Here is a 20,712-nt window from a genome sequence, read left to right as displayed (position 1 = left end):
CCAATAGATCGATCACTACCCGCCGATCCTGTGGGTAGTGTACACGTGGCCATAGAGACAATACAATAGATCTCACTGTCAGGAAGTTGCTCCCCACCCCCTTCAGCTTGAATCTCTCTTTTCTTAAGTGTAAGTTACACCAGTGTAAACACTCTCTGTCCTTGGCATTTAGAGCCTCCAAATAGTTGTGCATAGTTACAACATCATGGTCAGTTATCCATTAGTCAGGATATTCATACTGGACCAAATTTACCCTTGGTTTATATCATCATAAACTAGAGTACCAGATTCCTGACAGTGGAAAGTCCATTGGGTGAGGTGCCTTCACACATACTCGCAGCTACCAGAGCTAGCACAGCCCAAAAATGAGTGAGGTTGATTAGAGGAGGAAGGCAAAGCAGGCAAGGTCAACCTGCAGAAGTGCTGATCCATCAAATTCCCCTGCAGCCTCTACCAGCAAGGTTCCTATGAAGAATACAGCAGAAACTTATGTTACCACACGCAGGAAGACCTTCTGATGTACAGCAGTGGTAGAACTATGTCCTGCTCTCCCTGGGGATGAATCCCCACTAAGGCCTGTTCTACACCTAAAACTTAGGTCGCCTGAGGTACATGGCTCAGGGCTGTGAAAAATGTCATGCCCGGTGCAACAGTTTAGTTGCCCTAACCTGCACTGTAGACACATGTAGGTCGAGAGAAGAATTTGTCCATTGAGCTATGGCCTCTCAGATAAGTGGATTTACTACAGTGATGGGGAAAAAAATCTTTTTCACTACAGTGCTACCCATGGCATAGATATAGTGCTGCAGTTGTGCCACTCTCATGCTTCTAATATAGACATATCTTGAGATTCTGTGGCCTAGGCTCATGTCAGTCACTGCAATTTGCTTCTCCCTGAGCTAGAGGGCTGAATCTCGTCCACTTAGTTCTTTTAACCTTTCTTTATAAGTCAACACTTCCAGCCCCTCAATCACTATTGTTGCTCTTCACTCAATTCATTCCAGCCTGTACATTCTTCTTTTATCCAAGTGTCTAGAATTTTATACAGCATTAACAGGTATGGACTCAATAGCTATGTACATGGCAGAGGGGCATTGCTGGCCATGATGGCATATATCACACTGGTAGATGTGCAGGTGAACAAGCCTCTGATCGTGCAGCTGATGTGATTAGGCCCCATGAAGGTGTCCCCTGAATAGGGCCTAATCACCATGTACATTGGTCAAACTGGACAGTCTCTATGTAAAAGAATAAATGGACACAAATCAGACGTCAAGAATTATAACATTCAAAAACCAGTTGGAGAACACTTCAATCTCTTTGATCACTCGATTACAGACCTAAAAGTGGCAATCCTTCAACAAAAAAACTTCAAAAACAGACTCCAAGGAGAGACTGCTGAATTGGAATTAATTTGCCAGTTGGCTACAATTAACTTAGGCTTGAATAAAGACGGGGAGTGGATGTGTCATTACACAAAGTAAAAGTATTTCCCCCCTCCCCCCAGTTCCTCAGACTTTGTCAACTACAGGAAATGGCCCATCTTGATTATCACTACAAAAGGTTCCCTCCCTCCCCACCCCCACCCCCGCTCTCCTGCTGGTAATCACTCACCTTACCTGATAACTCTCATTACAGTGTGTATGGTAACACCCATTGTTTCATGTTCTCTGTGTATATAAGTCTCCCCACTGTATTTTCCACTGAATGCATCCGATGAAGTGAGCTGTAGCTCACGGAAGCTTATGCTCAAATAAATTTGTTAGTCTCTAAGGTGCCACAAGTACTCCTTTTCTCTTTCCACTAAATAGGAGTTTTGCCTGGTCAAGGACAGCAAAATGGATCCCCAAATTCTAAGCCGCTCTTGGACCCTTTTTAATATTTCACTGTTCTTGCTCATGTTTGCTTTCCAAGAACTTCAGCATTATTTGTGAATCTCATTAACACACTGTTTGCTCCCTCTTCCAGGTCAGTAATGAAGATGTTAAGGAAAACCTGTCTGAACCCTGCAGCATCTGCCAGACACTTCCTTTCAAAGTACACAGCTGTTTATCATTATCACGTTTGGGATTCTCACCATTTTTCAAAGCACTGGTAAGCTGAGGTACCACAGGGTTTTGCTAGCCCCTTGTTAACTGACCTTTGACTAATCACAGTTTTTATTTAAAGAAAAAGAAACAAATCTGGAAGTTTCTCTCCCCTTTCCTTGCAGAGTAGCCTTGAAAACAAACTGTTCCTATTACTTGATCAGTTGGGTTCAAAAGAACTAGAGCTAAGCTCAACTTCTGTAGCGGCTCCAGAGAGACCTAATGATGCCCATACAACACTTTTTATATGAAAAGAACCAATTATGTTTTCCACAGTCTCATTTCCCTGACCCTCCCTGAAATTCTTAGCCCAGTACAGTGTATAGTCTTGTCTGATAATGGTGGGCAGGAAACAGTCATCTCTGGGGAGAGGGAAAAGCATTTTTTCACAGGTCTGCCCAAAATACTAAAGCCAATATAATGTTCAACTATCTCTGATTATGGACCTGAGCTGGCTGCTGCTCTCAGACTGTTGCACAGTGCATCCATTGCTCCCTTCCTGCATCCTACACAAGTGCATATAGGAATATATGGGGGACACCTCATTGTAGTTCCTGCACACTCTTGCCAGTTGCACCAGCAAGGCAGGAAGACCTAGTCTCCCACCAAACCCCTTAACACAAATGAAGAGAAACCCATCCATCTCAGGAACCAAAGGGGATCCATTCCTATCCAGCCCACACACATGGTGATTTGAAACAACCACCCACCACTATTTCCAGACAAGACTGTAGGACACCCATCAGGTATACGGCCATTGATAGAAGCCTCCATGAAACCATGAGGAGGGGAAATTACTGGGAATGGGGGAGGGGATGGTTAGATTTGGGGGGTCATGTCACAAACTGAGAGACACAATCTTTGAGAGAGCATTTGTTAAAATCGTGGCAGCACATTACCATTTCCAGTGGTTCTTTGCACCATAATTTTAAACTCCTTCGTCAATAAATAAAAGCATCCAAGAGGTGGCAAGCTTCACAGTAAGGGCAGGAAGCCCATATAGTCCCTGATTCTCTCAATAATACACAGAAGTTTTTCATATCCCCATCTATATCGAGCTTGACTTGAATATACTTTGTGTAAAGGTTATTACTGAAAAAAATATTATGTAATTGAAATGCTTCTCAGCTTCTTATAGTTTTTGCACTCACGTGAGTAGAAAACAATATAACGTAAAAATTTAACTTTTTAGGGCACTACTCAGCTTCCTCTTCGTGTAAAAGGAGGGTGAACTATTTCATAATCAGTAAAGCTACTACAAGACCTAAAATTCTTATGACATAAGTGTGAAGGTTGGGACATTTGTCAGCTTTGTGGAAACTTTACAGCTGTTGTGAAATGTCTATGAATTAAGAAGATGCAAGATAAAGTCGCATATCTCATGCAGCTTGTGCAAAGCCTTGACAACTCTTAAAACAAGACCCAGTTCAGAATGAGGAACTATAACATTTTCCACTTGAACATTTCCAATCAACACATCAAATCAACACGTCAATCACCTAAAATGCCACTGCCAGTAATCATATTCCAAAGTGTTAAGTCTGCAACAACTGCCAAATGATATTCTGTAGAGCTTTGCACAGTGAATTTCAATGTAACCACTCAGATGAAAGCTGATGTTAGCTAAACCTGTGATCGTGTAAGGTCCCGAACACTCTACATTTCTGTTAACATCAATTGAAGTCAGAAGTGCTGAGCAACTCATAGGATAGAGTTTTTTCTGACTAAGGGCTCATCCTACAGCCCCTTACTAAATTAATAGAACTTGCATGACAATAGTAAGTCTTTACAGGATTTGGTCCTCATAGTAATATCTCTAAATATTTTTCTTGGAAAACAAAGTACTGTAGGCAGAAGTAGCATAAAGGAACACGCCCCTGCAGACAGTACCTAGAAGAGGTATTTTTTGTCTTAAATTAAAGAGTGTCATGAATTTTTGAGTAGTGTAATGATTTTCACAGTATGATCAGACTGGTTTTATTAACTTGAAATTATTTTCCCTAATAATAAACAAAGAAAGAAAGAATGAAATATAACAACTTTAAAATGGGTTACTGGACTGCCAAAAGAAAGAATATACCATATAATTTCTACAAACCTAAGTAAACACGATTATATGATGAGTCATTTAGTTGTTTTTCAGCCCTTAGCACTGGAACAAAATGCAAACATCGGTGAAACTGTGTGCTGGCAAGGGCATAATAGAATATGGAGCGGGAGGAAGCCCACAGTTACTCAGAATGTAATGGAAAAATCAGATGTGAAATCTGATGCAATTGTACAAGACTATTTAATTATAAATGGCATTGTTTCTATAAGTCTGCAGTAGCATGCTTGACTCACAACGTTACACTAGTACATTGGGAGAAAGGGGGTGAGGGCAGAGTGACACTTCCATAAAAATCCCTACTCTCAGGAGTTTATAACACATCAGAAAATAAGTCTCTGTCTGGAATTACATTTGGTATAAGTAATATGTAGTTAGAAGTAGTTTTGGCTAAAATTCTCTCCTGGTATATGGAATTACTTCATCAGAGAATTCACTCATTGTTTTTATTCTACTGCATATTTTTTACAAATTGTCATTATGTGCCCTGAGCAATCTGTGTGTGTGTGTGTGTTGTAAGATCACTGAGATACATAATAAGTCAAATTCTATTTCAGTGGGACTAACTCATGTAAGAGTAACAATTCAGCTCAATAAATATATTACTAATACTGATCTTACATACAAGTCTTATAATCAGAATTTATACACAAACACACATATACATATAATCTGTATTGCAGCAGTTACATTTGTGAACATTATATATTTTTGTTTTCCACTCTTAAAGCTTAAAATAGCTCAAAGAATGTTCTCTAAAATTGAGGGTATATATATATATTTCATTTCTGCAATACAGAAGAATGCAGTAGATATGCTTAGAAAGCACATATATTGGAGGGTTACTTTTAGCTCATAGTATTGGTCAGGCAAGGCACAATCCTGCTATTTATTTAATAAATGGCAAAAGCTCATTGATTCCAATCAACAGGATCAGGTTCTGACTGGTTTAAATAAAATATTATTTAGAGTTTTCAAATGAAGCAGCTGATATATTTGGGAATGAATTGCTTGTTGTCAAATAATTTAGGTCCTAATTCAGCAAGTTACTTAAGCACATGCTTAAAATTAGTCACATGCCTATGCACCTTGGTGAACTGGGGACATATTGTGCATTTTGAAATACAATGTGTGTGTGATAAAAAATATTTTAAAGTCAGGTTAAATAAATATGAATCAACTCACTTTGTTTGATATGCCCCCAATTCAGCAATGTATTTTAGCACACAATTAAATGCTTTACTGAATCAGGGTCATAAAACAAAGTATATTCAGAGTAAAAGGAGACATTATATTCCCTTGGTAAATAATATGGGTGAAATCCTGTCTCTATTGTAGTCAATAGCAAAACTCACCCTATATGTTTTATAACTTCCTAAAAGTGACTAGCAATTTTGGGTGTCTTGATTTGTGAGTCCAAGGCTAACCCCAACCACCTCCTTTACCCGGGACACCTTCAAGTGTCCTGATTTTCAGAAATGCTAAACAGTCACCTTCTCAATCAGGCCTCTTTATGATTTTTAAATTTGGGGACTAAAAGCTGAGATACCCAAAACAACTTGTCATATTTGAAAAGTAGACCTAGAGGCCCATGTTAATGATCCTTATGAACCAAATAAAAGACAACATATTTGAAACTATTGATTCACTCAGCTATATTTTAATTTCATTCATTTGGGTGGACAGAGTTGTTTCAGTAAGGACAGAATATCAAATTAAATTTTAAAATTTCCTGGCTTTTGACAAGTTAAGCAAGACTCTCCACTTTATTTAAATGTGGTTTTGTATTTAATTTACCTTAAGCAGGCACTAAATTTGTATAACCTTTAGAGTTCTGTTAGTGCTCTTGTCCTAATCAGGAATCTTAATGAAATTCTCTCATCTATTAATAAATTACATGACTTTGCATTTAATTATAGAGAGCACTGATTATTAAATGAAATAGTCTGTAAATGAGCTTTCAAGATAACTTTGGCACTGCTTGGAAACCATAAGTGCCAAAGATGAATAATAAGTGCCCTAAAGTCATGGCCTTACTTCTGTAGAACTGCACCATTAGACTATCTGGGAACAAAGTAATGGAACATTGTTACAATTTGGGAGACTCTAGAAGTCTGGCCAAATTATGTTTTGCTCTGCTCTGAGAGGCTGTAGTCAGTTGAACATCTGGCAGACACAGATCAGGAAGTCAAGGCAGTTAAAATGATAGAGCATGTTATAGTAATTTTATATTGTATATCATCTGAGAGTTAGGGTTCTTGAAAGTTAATGTTTTCTTGTTCCAAAATATACTAAAAAAATGAAAGCCTCGCCACTACACATCAGTCAGAAGGCTTGCCAACAATATATAGGATGACTTTACAATTTATAAATTATGGGGGATATTTTCATGAAGCTCATTCAAGTTTGGATGGTGCTCCTTGCAGGATTGGCAATTTCATGGGAAAAACTAGTTTATGACGGGGTGTTGGTAAATACCTGTTTAAACCATGGAACTCAGAAAAATAATTGCAGGTTCAGAAAGTATAGAACGAATCATTTCAAACTTTGGATATGTCCATTGAAAGCTGAGGAATAGGCATAGTCTATCCAGTACATCAAAGTTTGTCTTCAGAATGCTGCATGACAAAATGAATCTGTAACTCTGATGGTTCTGATTGCTTAATTCTTTCAGCCTATAATTCTGCATTGTTGTCATTTTCATATAATCAAATGTGTTTTTTTTATTTTTTGCAGCACCCACCTTCTCTCTCCTTTAGGTGGTCAGATACCAGGTTTGGCCAAAACCTGCTGTGGGCATTACACTGGATGCCCCCTTCTTAGGGGGGTTGGGAAGGAATTTTTCCTTTACGAGCAGATTAGCTTGGGTGCAGTTGGGTTTTTTTCCGCCTTCCTCCCAATGGGTTCAGAAAGGGCTTTGTTCACTAAATATATAAGTGTAGGGTGGATGTCCAGTGCAGGTACTCCATAGGAAAAGTATATAGTGATCAAAAAAATGGCTTGGAAAAAGACTTTAAAAGGAGGTGTTTGTTAAAGAATGAACGGGGAGGGGGGTGAGATTTGGGGACTCCTATATGATTGGTACAGCAGGGAGCCCATCTCCATTTTTTAAAGCCCACCTTAATTCTCCTCCGGGGTGGAAGGAAGAATGCTAAGATCCCAGGGATGGACTGGCTGTGGGAACCTGGATGGAAAAAGAGGGAGAACTGGCAGAAGCCCCCTCCCCCCAGGTAATTATGGACTAAATGTGGGGTTACCTGCACTGTACACTTATCTGCTGGGTAGTCCTAGAAATCTAATAATAAAGTTGCAGCCTGATTAAAACCATGTCAGAATGTCTCCTGTCCTTCTTTCAGTATAGCTGGGCAAAGAAATGAATCTACCTAAACATACCATGAGACCTCCATTGAAATCATCCTTCAACCTCCAGCCTCTCCTCCTCTGAACTCCAGCCTACCACAAGGCCTGTGAGAAAAGATGGACTTTGCATTGTGCCTGCAAAATTAAGAAATGTGGGCTCTTCCAGCAACGGATCAAAGCAAATTAAAGAGTTGATGACCCCCCTGATCCAAACTACTATGCTTCTGCAGCCTGCCGAATTTGATTTGCTTGAAGAAACCGTAACTAACACATTTGAATTAATGAAGGGCTTCACAGTGGAATGAGATTTTTTTTTTTCTGAACACTTCATCTATCCAAAATACAGCATATGCCAAAATGTGAGCCCCCCCGCCCAAAAAAAAAGTGGGTGTGAATGATTAGCCAGTGGATGCAGATGTATAAATGAAGATGGGTAGGCCTTGGCAGAATCTCTGGAGGGCATTTTTGTTTTATTTTCCCAAAGGGGTGGTCAGTTATTGTACATTTGGGAAATGCTCTGGTAAGATAGTTTGTTCCCGTCAAACCTCATTTTGCAACCATAAACTACCATCAACTACTTAGAATATAGGGCTACCTCTTCATTTGCACAAACACATATGCACAGTTAATTTACTCCATTAGTATATGATGCCTACTTGTTTTTTATTTATTTTTATGTCCAAATTTTAAATGATTCTGCATCACACTGAGTTTGGCACATCCTAGCCACAATAATCCTAACATTGTGCATTTAACAATTTCAATTTGTACTATGGGAGATTATCTGCACCCATAGTGCAGCATAAATCTTGTTAATAGTGATTCCACCTGTGTACCAATTAGGGTGACGAGGTGTCCAGTTTTCAACCAGAACACCCGGTCGAAAAGGGACTCTCACGGCTCTGGTCAGCACTGTTGACCGAGCCATTAAACGTCCGGTCAGCAGTGCTGTGGAACCAAGGCAGGCTAGTCCCTGCCTGTCCTGGGGCACCGTGCTATGCCCCAGAAGCGGCCAGCAGGTCTGGCTCCTAGGTGGGGGGGCCCACTAGGCTCTGCGCTCTGTGCCCGCCCTGAATACCAGCTCACCCAATGGGAGCTGGTGGAGGGGAGCAGTGTCTGTGGGAGAGAGAAGCGTGCACCCCAGAGCCTTTTTACTTAACCATCATAAAGTACAGAGCAAAGGTTTGGCATGTTACTTCAGTATCATGTATTGTTGATCAACATTATTAAAAATGTTCTCATATATTTAAGCCTCATCCACAAATATTGATAACTGCAAATGATAAGCAGAGGTTTTACCCATCGGTTTCTGCAGCATTGAACTCTTTATTAAAAAACAAAAATCAAGTTTCTAGCTCTTATGGCCAAAGTTGATATGTAACCTTACACAGGGGAAACCTTATTATTGAATATCTACAGGAAGCCTGAAAGAAGAGAAAGGTCTGAAGTACATGTATTCATTTCAATGGAGTATATTAAATGTGGCTCCTGTCTTAGTGTTACCCCTCCGAACTGCTGCATGGCTGGAAGTTTTGGGAGGCAACAATCTTCTCGCTCATTCTGAACAAAATGTGAGCCTTGGCAGCAGGTAGGATTCTAAGTAATGATCTACAGGATGATCTGTCTAGGGTTGCTCCTATCCACTGTCCCCCCCCCCCCCCCCCCCCGCAATATCAACAACTTGTAGGCCAACATATTGCTCATGAAAACATACAATTACAAGAAACTATTTTGTGAACAATCATTGTTTTGCTATAGGTAATTTCTGTTCACTCTCACTCCACCTGAAGCAAGCTACAGAAATAACTCATGAGATTTGTTACTTTCAGCAGATCAATCATTGAGCCTCTAGATTAACATAGAATTAAGGGTTCGCTAAACCTCAAAGATGAACAATGAAAAAAAGGCACTCTGGGATATAAAATTCTGATGGTTACAGCCCTAACAATTGGATGGGTACAGTCACTTGTTTTAATTTAAAGTCTTTGAAATATGCTGTGTGTCTATTCCTGGGTCTTCCCCGGTCAGATCAGGTGCCAGTAAGCTGTTCATTTTGTTCATTATGTCTTCTGTATCATTTTGGATTATAGCTTTCAGGCTTGGATTAAGCCTATTCTTAGTGTTTCTAAATCAAAGCTGTGTATCTGGTTTTCATTCTGTCAGAAGTATCTAAGTAGCAGGATTTGGTAGGACATACTTAATAGCTCCAACAATAAGCCTGACACTAACACCCTTCAACAGAAACAGGTTTAAAATTAACAGAACAGGCGCATGATAATGTACATGTACTACATTAAAACTTAGTTATAATGATCAGAGGAATGCAAAATAGATGTGTCTACTGAGAGACTGTGCAAAATGACATCAGAATGCAGTTTCAGCTCCCCTTAGTTTATGTTAGACCATATCTACAATACTCAATGTACACCATATCAAATTTAAATAGACATTTATTAAAATAGAATAGCCTTTACAATAAATATATGTATTTTTAAGTCTCTGTTCTGCCTTGACTTGCAAAACCATGCTCTGAAGTGTCCCTAGCCTCTGTTTGCCAGAAGCTGGGAATGGGTGATGGGAGATGTAACACTTATTCATTCCCTCTGAAGCACCTGGCATTGACTACTGTCGGAAGACAGGATACTGGGCTAGATGGACCATTGGTCTGCCCCTGTATGACTGTTCTTATGGTCACTTTTACCTCATACATCCTGGCTGCAGGGTGTAAATCAGCTCAGATTTTGTCCCTTAACTAATTGTGCACTTGAAATGCAGGGAGATGTCAAATAAGGTAACCTTTACCTTGGCAAAAGGTTCTCCCATGAACACCCACCCTCACCGAAGACAATTCAAGAAGAATCTTTGGATACATCAGAACCAGGCAATACTTCAGAACAAACACATCCATTTGTAATGAAGACATTTATCTCATCAACCACAGTACAGTGTAATTTACTGCAGATAAATATCAAAGAATTATTCTCACCTGAAGTTACAAATGGCAAGAACATGACAAATCTCCCCTCCACCATTTTCGCTACCAGAAGCAATGAGTTTAAAACAGCTTCCAACTTCTTCCATGTTACAGAAATCCCCTAGGATCTCACTCCAAATCAACATCTGTGCACACACCTTTTTCGACCCAGCATCTATCACATCTGTTCCTCAGATCTGTTCTGCTGCACAGCTTTAAATTCGTTCTGGTCCCTTTCCCCCTACCTCCAACATCAGAAGCACCAGATGTCACAACCAAGTCTAATCTGGCTCCTCACAGCACTCTTAGCTGCAGATATCATTTGCTTGTTAGTTTATAGGCTTGTCAGTCAGCCTCAGATAGAATTTTGGGTTTGACCTATCAATATTCTTACACCTTACACTAATATGTGTGAACAAAGAACAAAAACAGAGTGTGTGTTTCTTCTGCCTGGCCAGATGGGTTTGTTAGCATAATGGGAACAGAGAAGAGCAGTTAAAGTGTTACTCCTATCTCAAGGCCAGGTCAAGCAACCAGTTGGGAGGGGCAAAGAGGGATTGGGAGAAGGTATAAAACACTGAAAGGCCAAAGAAGAGCCTGTCCCTGACCATAGCACAACTTCACTCCTCACCCCTCCCATGGGATACGAAAGAGGTCAGACAAAGACCCGAGATTCACGACCCCCCCAAAAAGGAACATGACCATAAGTTTGTAAGGGGTGGCACTGAGGACGTGCATTGCAGGTATATTTGGGCCTGCTAAGAAGGGAGAAATGGGAATGAGGAGGAATGGGGACATAGGCAAGGTTCTGCGGTGTCAGAACTGGGAAGGGGGACGTGGGTAAATGCTCTGTGGCGTCAGAGCTGAGAACGGAATCCTGGGAAACAGACTCTGCCGGTGTATAGAGTGATGAATATGCTTGCTTGGAACTAACCCCAATAAACATTGCATTGCCTGCACTTCAGACTTCTCGTCTTCTGCTTTCTGTCTTCATGACAAGAACCAGGGGAGAGGGTGAAGGGAAAGACCTCTAACACTGCTCTCGCCCCAATTCATCATGACCACAACCCATTGGTATTTTAGTCCTCTATCCAAAAAACAGAACATCTCAGCATCCCTGTCTCTCTCCTTTCACCAAGCCAACCCCAGCACCCCCCATTCCACCACCAAATATAGCTAAAACAAAATGGTTGATAGAGGGAGAGTTACTCTTTTTTAAACATTTTCTCTTATGTTTTAAGAACAACCCAGATCCTGCAAGTCATGTTTTGAGGATGAAGTCTACAAAGCACAATTTTTCAGCTTTCTAAACCTGTTCTTTTGTGTTTCATATGTGTTCTGTCTTGTACATTAAAATCTAATTTGGACTGATAACTTCCCAGTAAGGTAAAATAATTCAGAAAGCCCTGAAGTTCAAGATATGGATAAGCTCTCTTAAGTCAAATGTGTGTTGACAGTTTGGTGTTCCATCAGTCTCATTCAGCTGCATGGTATGGCAACTCATCTAGACCATATATAATAAAGGCTAGCTAAAGGTCATTTTTGGGATATGAAGTTTTCCACACAAGTGTGATACACCACTTCACATACGAAGCCTGTAACCTAGCAACTGTTTTATAAAGATCAAGTTATGCTAGTGGGTCATTCACTTCTTTGCTTCTTCAGGCAATGCTCACTGAAAGCAGCAGGGGCTACTTGTATCTCTCCATTCTGCCCCCACCCCATCCCTGTGTGCCTCCCATCCCCATCTATTTTTCAGGGAGTCCCAGCAACTCCACCCCACCTCTTCACCCATACCAGGAATTGTGTGTATCCCTACAATCCCCCAACTCATGTCCCCTATTTCTTCTTTCCACCATACCATGGTCCATCATTTTCCCCCATGCCAGGGAATCTGGGGGCCTCCAATGATACCTCCCTACTAGGGTTCCCCATTCTCCTTTTCCTCCCCAATGCCACAGTTCTTTGTGCTCCCCTCCATTCTCCTCTCCATCACATGCCAGGAGCTGTGTGTGTACGCCATTTATTTTGTGACTGGTCCCATCTTAGCCTACCCATGTCTAGAGGGTCACAAACTCCATTGCTTCTTTAGGCTGAACTCATCATACACACAGGGACTGCTTGCATCCCTCCATCCCCACTCTAAAAGCTCCTGGTGTGCCACCCTCCCATCCTCCTCTATGTCAGGGACACATGCAAATATGTAACCTTGTGTAAATCATTGAATTATTTATTTTCTTTCGGATTGGGAGATAAATCACTCAGGATATCAATATTTTGAACTCTGTTGGAATGATGGGCTGAGCTGGGGTGTCATTGTTATGCTAGAAAATGACAATGGCTTTCATCAACCAGTTCTTTGATCTACAGAAAATTACAAACCTGGTTAAAACTAATAGATGTACTAGCCAGATGTAAGGGGTTCTGTGTATCCCCTATTTCTCCTTCTGTTTTTTCCAGGTTTCACCAAAACCAATAAAGATCTGTGCACTGATGTCTAGAACATTTCCTGACTATTTGGAATTAAGCAGGTGCAGAATTCAAATGTTATTGTGTTACAGGCAGACAAAAATGCCATTAAGTTGAGAGGAAGGCCTTGCTTTGCTCAGCCAAACAGTGTAAATCTAGGGTAACTCCATTGTAAGAAATAGAGTTACTCCATATTTATATCAGGGTAAAAGAACATAATGTGGCCGTACATTATTATGAGCCCACCATATAATTTAATTTGAAAACAGTTTTTGTTGAATTTCACTGTGTCCTAAAGAGAGGCTCATCACAATATAACAAAGAAGGATCCTAATTATTTTTTCCTTCTGGCATTTTACTTTTTTTCCTCAGCACATTTTGCTGGAATGACTTATACTGTGCTGCTTCATGAAAATCCTATACAAACAATAACAAGAGTAGAAAAATTTGAGATCTACAATAACAAAAGAAAGCAAGATTTTCTTAAGATTACCAGTTTTATAAAACTTTCTGCACCCATGGTCACAACACAAAGTGAGTGAAAAATATGACACATGCACTTCCAAAGGCATTTTTTTAAGACGAAGAAAAAAAGCATTGTGTGAATGAAGTGCTATAAGAGTACATGTTATTTTGAAAGAATATTGAGTATAAAATAAAGGAAAAAAGTGTGCATCTATGTATAATATAAAGGCTGATTTCTTAGGCCTTAAATTTATGTGTTTTAAAAGTGATAATATGCAAGTGACAAGATTTTTTTTTGGTGGGGACAAAATAGCTCAGAAAATTGGTAATGGGACTCCATATGTTTGAGACTCTGTTGCATCTTCTGTGATATCCAGAATATACATGCAAATACAATTTGATCCAGTGCAGGTACAAAGACTGGGATCACTAGCTATCCAGAGATGGCCAATTATAATCAAGTTCCATTATATCAAATGACTGATCTTCCTTGATTAGAACAGACATAATACATACTTTACATGCATCTGATGACACCATGACTAAGGCTGCTTAAAGAAAGTTGCTCTGCAGTAAAACCCACTGCAAAGCCAACATATGATGGAGATCTCAGTTGCTCTGTACTGTGGCAATTGCGGCACTGCAACATTGTTTAAGAAATCTTAAAGGCATATTTTAATCAAATACAATTATAATTAGATTTTTTTTCTTTTCTTGTCTATTAAATCAAGCTATTTCATTTAATATGCAGTTCATTATAAATGTAGTCCTCTTACTTCAATGGCACATACATATTTATGGGTGTTAAACTCATAGGCGAAGGCAATCCTACTCGTAATCAAAGATTTTAGTTGCTATTCTAAAAGAGGTTGTGTGAAAGATTGTTTTGATCAATTTGACAAAAAGTGCCAAAAATACTTAAAAACAAAAAGGAAATTGGCCTCACAAATAACTGCAAAACAGGTTTTTACTATGATAGCATTTTTACAGATCTCTCTTGATCTAAGCCAACCTTTAGAATATGCTGTTTTTAAGTATCTTTTGATCAGATATTAGATGTTTTTCTAGATTTACATTTTGGAGATTTCAATATGCAGCTATAACAGTCATATAAATATGGAATATTTGATCATCATTTTCTTCATATAACTAACCCACTACATTAATTTTTGTGGCAGTTGTTCTGAAAGAAGTAAAACACATATGTTTGTAAACAAATTAATCAATTTCAAATTGTGTAAAACTACTCTTCTTTTCTAAATCATATAGATCATATCCAAAACAAGCTGGTAATTTCAAATCGCCTGCCAACACCATTTCTAGACCACCAGTTCAAATTCAGTCCAGCTTAGCAGAGACTAACATTTTGGTATTGACTAGTGGCTGTTCATTCTTTCTATTTGAAATTACTGTCGGTTTCATTGCTCAATAACTGATTCCATATCCCAGAAAGTGACACAATTGAACACTAGTTGCCCATTTCAGTAGAAAAAACCGGAGTACTTGTGGCAACTGTTCTTTTTGCTGATACAGACTAACACAGCTGCTACTCTGAAACCATTTCAGTAGAGATGTTAAGGATTGACTGCACATGGAGGGTTGTTCCCTGCAGGTCAGAGATGAGGAAGTTGGCAGCTGGTATAAAGCAGAGTGCCCCAGGAGTCGGTCCTGGGGCTAGTTTTGTCCAATAACTTCATTAATGATCTGGAGGATGGTGTGGATTGCACCCTCAGCAAGTTTGCAGATGACACTAAACTGGGAGGAGTGGTAGATACGCGGGAGGGTAGGGATAGGATACAGAGGGACCTAGACAAATTGGAGGATTGGGCCAAAAGAAATCTGATGAGGTTCAATAAGGATAAGTGCAGGGTCCTGCACTTAGGACGGAAGAATCCCATGCACTGCTACAGACTAGGGACCGAGTGGCTAGGCATCAGTTCTGTAGAAAAGGACCTAGGGGTTACAGTGGACGAGAAGCTGGATATGAGTCAACAGTGTGACCTTTTTGCCAAGAAGGTTAACAGCATTTTGGGATACATAAGTAGGAGCATGGACAGCAGATCGAGGGACGTGATCACTCCCCTCTATTCGGCATTGGTGAGGCCTCATCTGGAGTACTGTGTCCAGTTTTGGGTCCCACCCTACAAGAAAGATGTGGAAAAATTGGAAAGAGTCCAGCAGAGGGCAACAAAAATTATTAGTGAGCTGGAGCACATGATTATGAGGAGTGGCTGAGGGAACTGGGATTGTTTAGTCTGCAAAAGAGAAGAATGAGGGGGGATTTGATAGCTGCTTTCAACTACCTGAAAGGGGGTTCCAAAGAGGATGCAGCTAGACTGTTCTCAGTGGTAGCAGATGACAGAACAAGGAGTAATGGTCTCAAGTTGCAGTGGAGGAGGTTTCAGTTGGATATTAGGAAAAAACTTTCACTCGGAGAGTGGTGAAGCACAGGAATGCGTTACCTAGGGAGGTGGTGGAATCTCCTTCCTTAGAGGTTTTTAAGGTCAGGGATGATTTAGCTGGGGATTGGTCCTGCTTTGAGCAGGGGGTTGGACTAGATGACCTCCTGAGGTCCCTTCCAACCCTGATAGTCTATGATTCTATGAATATGAAGGACTGCATAGGAAAGTTTTCACTTCCTCTTCCCATGCTCCTTTGGTCCAAAAGATACACCAGAAGATGGCAGTATTTAAGACAGCCAGTCAGTATAATGCCTTTTCAAAAGTATGAAATTCATACAAACCAAATATTTTATATAACAAAGAAAAGCAATATACTTTATATTTTATATCACAGGGAAAATATACAAATGGAATGTGAATAAATAGTCAGATACAATGGGTATAAGCTCCACTATGAAGAAATATACTTAATAGAAATGGGGAGGGAGAAGGGGATGACAAGTAGTACATTATATAGTTATTTATCTGCAAAGCCCCCAGAAGTATGGCGGACACCATGCAGACAAATAGCGAGGATGCAGTCTCAATATATAGGGGATATAATTGAAGTTGCTGGCACAGCATGTGAGCACGAAGGGAGAAAAGGCTGTCAAACATCTTAGCAGGGTACTGGTGTGGGAAAGGGGAATCTGAAAGGATTACAAATGCATTGCAAAATAGTGACTCAGCACTAGAGCATTAGACTGGTCAGCAGAATAGCAGGCTACACAGTCAGTGACAAGGGATGCAAAGAAAAAAATCCCTAGATGACTGTTAGTGCTTAAGAAGAACTGGAGGACAAACAATGGTTAGGAGTTCACCGAAAAGGATCACATAGACAAAATTGTGACATGAGGCCTTAAACCCAGAAATCTCCACATCCAAGCTGAATTCCATAACAAGATAAACGTGTAACAGTTAAGTTGTGAGCTAAACTACAATATATCACATATCTGGTGGCAATACCCATTTAATAAATCACATGTATAATGCACCTACTTCACTATACATTTCTAAGGCACCTATCACCATGGTAACATTGACTCACTTGCACATGGTCCATTATTCTATATTCCTTGTGTCTATCTGTGATATTCCAAACCTCTGAATATCTTCAAACAGCTTAATATATGATGGTAAAGCATCATAGTGTAAATCCTGTCTTTCTGTTTACAATGTCAATCAAATGCCATTGTCCTGATTTGAGAGACCTCAAGCCAGTGCAAGATGCTCAGTCACCTTCACAACTCCCCCAATCTCCCACCAAAGTAAAAAAAAACACCACTTATTGAGTCAAAACTAACTACAAAAAATCAGGTGACAGATGCACATGAAAGCATCAGTTGGTACAGAGTCTTCTGGAATCAACATTTGAACGATTTCAGTTCATTAGGATCGAGAATTGTTTCAATGGCTTTAACAAGTTTCACTAGATGGGGTGTGTTTTTGTATCATTGAAAATCTATCACACTATTTCCAGATTTCGGGGAGGGGAGAGTTTATTTTCTTATTTTATGATGGGTTATCTGACTGTGAGAAAGAAAAGGCCCATGGAATTATGTGGAGCCACTCTGAAGGATTAACCTGGAAGGGTATCCTATGATAATTATATCAAATCCCTTTTGAGAAGCCCAGCATGGAATCGCAAGGGGATAGATAGATAAGAAGGACCCCGATGCAGTTTGCAAAGCTGGTCACCTCTATTATTCTGAGTTCTACACTAGAAAAAGAGACTCCAAGGAATGCTCTTACCTTTGGAAAGATTGTTGGTCAAGGCCAGAGGAGAAGCCAGCAGCAACTACTTACTAATGGGAACCACCATTTTGGAGTCTTCTGAATTAACCTGACGTGCAGCTGATTGATAAGTATTAAACACCATAAGGAGGCAGAAATGTAGCATTGCATTCTCTCATTAAGTTAGACGAAAAAGGCAAATACATATTTTCCCTGTATAAACATTTTTTCTTCTTCTTGCTTTATTCTATCTCCTTATATGTGATGTTCATTTAGTGCAGGTTATGTAATGGTTTTAAAAAACCTAACAAAAAACTGGAAAAGAAACATGGAAAAGCAGAGGGCAAAATAGCTGCAAATATATAAAATCAGCAATTTATGTGTAGCCCTGCTTTATTACATTAAGCAAAAAGATTGTTATTTTTTTAAAATCTTCTAATAGTTGAATAGAACAATATTCTTTATTATGCTCCTAAAAGCAATATAAATTTAATACTCATACTACGAGTTTCAACTATAAGAACACACACTATATACAATCTATAAGACAAATAAGTGTACTTGCATTTAGCACAATGGGAGTCAGGAGGAGCTAATGACGATTGTTTCAATGGATCAGGGGCAGACACTTTCTGAAGCATTGTTCTAGTAAGTCATCAGCAAATGGTTGGTTGGTTGTCAGAAGTTCAGTAATAAAGTCAGTTCCTTTGTTAACAAACCTATAGGAAGTTTGGATATGATAACCAACATCAAAAATTCTGAGAATGTGTGACATCTATTTTAATTGTGAGAATGTGTGACATCTATTTCCATTCTTTGGTTTCTCTCTGGTCACTTATACCACAAAAATAATGCTTTCAAATACTGGTTCCTTGAAGAAGGAAGAAAGAGGTCATTGAAAGAACGGTATCTGTGTTTATAAATTCTAGAATGGTCAATAAGGCTTCAAAGATCCAGATAATGTTAGAAAATAAGATGTTATTTTTATTTTTTTGTCTAGATGTATAAAAATGTGTTCAGTTTCTTGCTACATGCATCTTCAAAACATTCTATTTTATTAATGAAATTAAAAAAAAAAAGACAATTAGCAAAACTGAGCGAATGTCAACTAGGGAATACTATACAGAATCCAGTTTAAAGGACTCAACAAAATTCTCACCTCTAACAGACCACAAAACCTGTCCAACCAATGTCCTCAAGCAAAGGCTTTAGCAACAAGTGAGGCCTATGGGTCAAAAGTCTTGGGCAGGGCTACAAAGACCAGTGTATGAGGCCATGAATCCTGCAGTTGGAAAAGCTCTCTCAAAAATACCCTGCTACCAACCCCCACACCAGCTGATCTTAACTTTTGGGAAAGAACATGAGAAGAGAGATGGTTTTTAAGGTAGCCAGGACAGAAATCAAAACGCTTTCAGAGGTCAAAGCTAACATCTTGAATTGCACAGGGAAAGAAACTGGAAGTACAGCTACCATATGCTTACACCAGTAACAAAACAATAGCAACTTCCTAGCCAAGTGTAGATGGAAGAAATAACACTTGGCACAGCCTGAAAATTGCTATTTGGGAAAACTCGGTGTTTCTGAATAATAGCTGAAAATGTTTGGCTCCTCGACCTATTCAAGAGAAGGTAAAACTGGGGCTGCCAATGGAGGAGGGAAAACAGATGGGTCCCAGTCCCAGATATCTCCAAATAGTAACAGAAAACAGTCAGTCTGTTCTGGATCCCAAACCTCACATTACATTACAATGTCTTTGGGAAGCTGTTTGTCTAGCCATCAGCTGCATGTTTAGGGTGTTTCTCTTGTAACTGTTTAGGACCTTTGTGATGCAATTCCTCAGCTCGAGCCTAACCAATGACAGCAGTAAGAGCAGGACTAAAGCTACTTTTGTTGCTGTAAAATGGAGGTTGTGAGAATGCTGATAACTATATGTATAAGAACCTTTACATTAGGAACAAGTGGATGGATGTAGCTTCACTATAAGCTTTGTAGGTAAAATTTACATAGGCTGAAACAAGTTCACTAAAATTAGAACTACTTCTGTAACCTGCGGTGACAGGGCTAATCACACTAATTTAATCATCAAGGCAGATCCTGGATTTTCTCAGTACAGCCTTCATTGGCCTGTATACCTACTGATTGCCTTCTGTTCACCTGCTGAACTCCTATCAAGCTATATGGAATTTACTTACAAACTATTTTATTTTTGCATGTTGAACTGGTAGAGGCTTCACTTAAAATCACTAAACACAAACATGAACTGTAGAGACAGCTCTAATATCCTGAAGATAACCTTGTGACACAGTCTGATAAGTGTCAATGATTTCTTTCAGAACATTTAAATACCATCCTATTTTAGAATTCCTATTACATCAACCAGGAACATGGAGAATAGTTGTTTATAAATGGGGTAAAGTCACTAGTTATTAGACTTTGTCTGGATATAACTAGCCTCCACAGACAGCTCGCTATTCCTGTTGTATTGTATGTAGATAAAACACAAACTGATTTCTAAACAAAATAATTTCCAGTAGCTTAGAAGTATCAAATGGAAGAAAGAAAGAGACCGAAAGAGAAAGACCGAAAGAGAAAGACCAATACTTCTGGGCTTCCCCTAAAGTGAAGCAACATGTACGTCTTTAGAAGATATGATTAAGAACAAATGTTCAAAAACAGTTACAATTATTTTTAAACACAAGCAGAAAGAGTGAAAAATAGTTTATATGATTTATAAAACAAACATACCTAAAACACACAGGTATCTTAATTTCACCAAAGAATTAGTATCTCAGCTGTCTTCAGCTTTTTCGTCTTCAGCTCTTGCATTTGTTGCACTGGCCTAGGAAAAATAAATCTCAACTTATTTTCAAACAAAGCATAAGGCTATACCAAAGGAAAAAAATGTTAATAGCATTGCTGTTAATTCCTCAATCCTACTTCATTATCGTAAGGAAATAAATCTCAGAAAAGGATTGCCTTATTAAAAGTGAATTAGAAAACTGAATGTCATCAGTGCAGGGAGGCATTCTCTTAAAATGCAATCTGCAAGACATTGTATAAATAGGGCACTATACA

At 39.3% G+C, this 20,712-nt stretch overlaps 1 protein-coding gene across 1 annotated transcript in view; it reads right to left on the bottom strand.

Annotated features, from left to right (window-relative positions):
• Window positions 1–20,472, bottom strand: part of CDH18 (cadherin 18) — a 454,121-nt gene extending 433,649 nt beyond the window's left edge. Inside the window, exon 1 of the mRNA XM_073332279.2 lies at window positions 20,383–20,472. The gene's annotated coding sequence lies outside the window, so the exon portion shown is untranslated. The remainder of the gene's footprint in view (window positions 1–20,382) is intronic.
• Between the last annotated feature and the right edge of the window lie 240 nt (window positions 20,473–20,712).

This window comes from Lepidochelys kempii, chromosome 2 (genome assembly GCF_965140285.1).
Source record: "Lepidochelys kempii isolate rLepKem1 chromosome 2, rLepKem1.hap1, whole genome shotgun sequence".
Lineage (NCBI taxonomy): Eukaryota > Metazoa > Chordata > Testudines > Cheloniidae > Lepidochelys > Lepidochelys kempii.
This window is presented reverse-complemented; position numbering and strand designations above follow the sequence as displayed.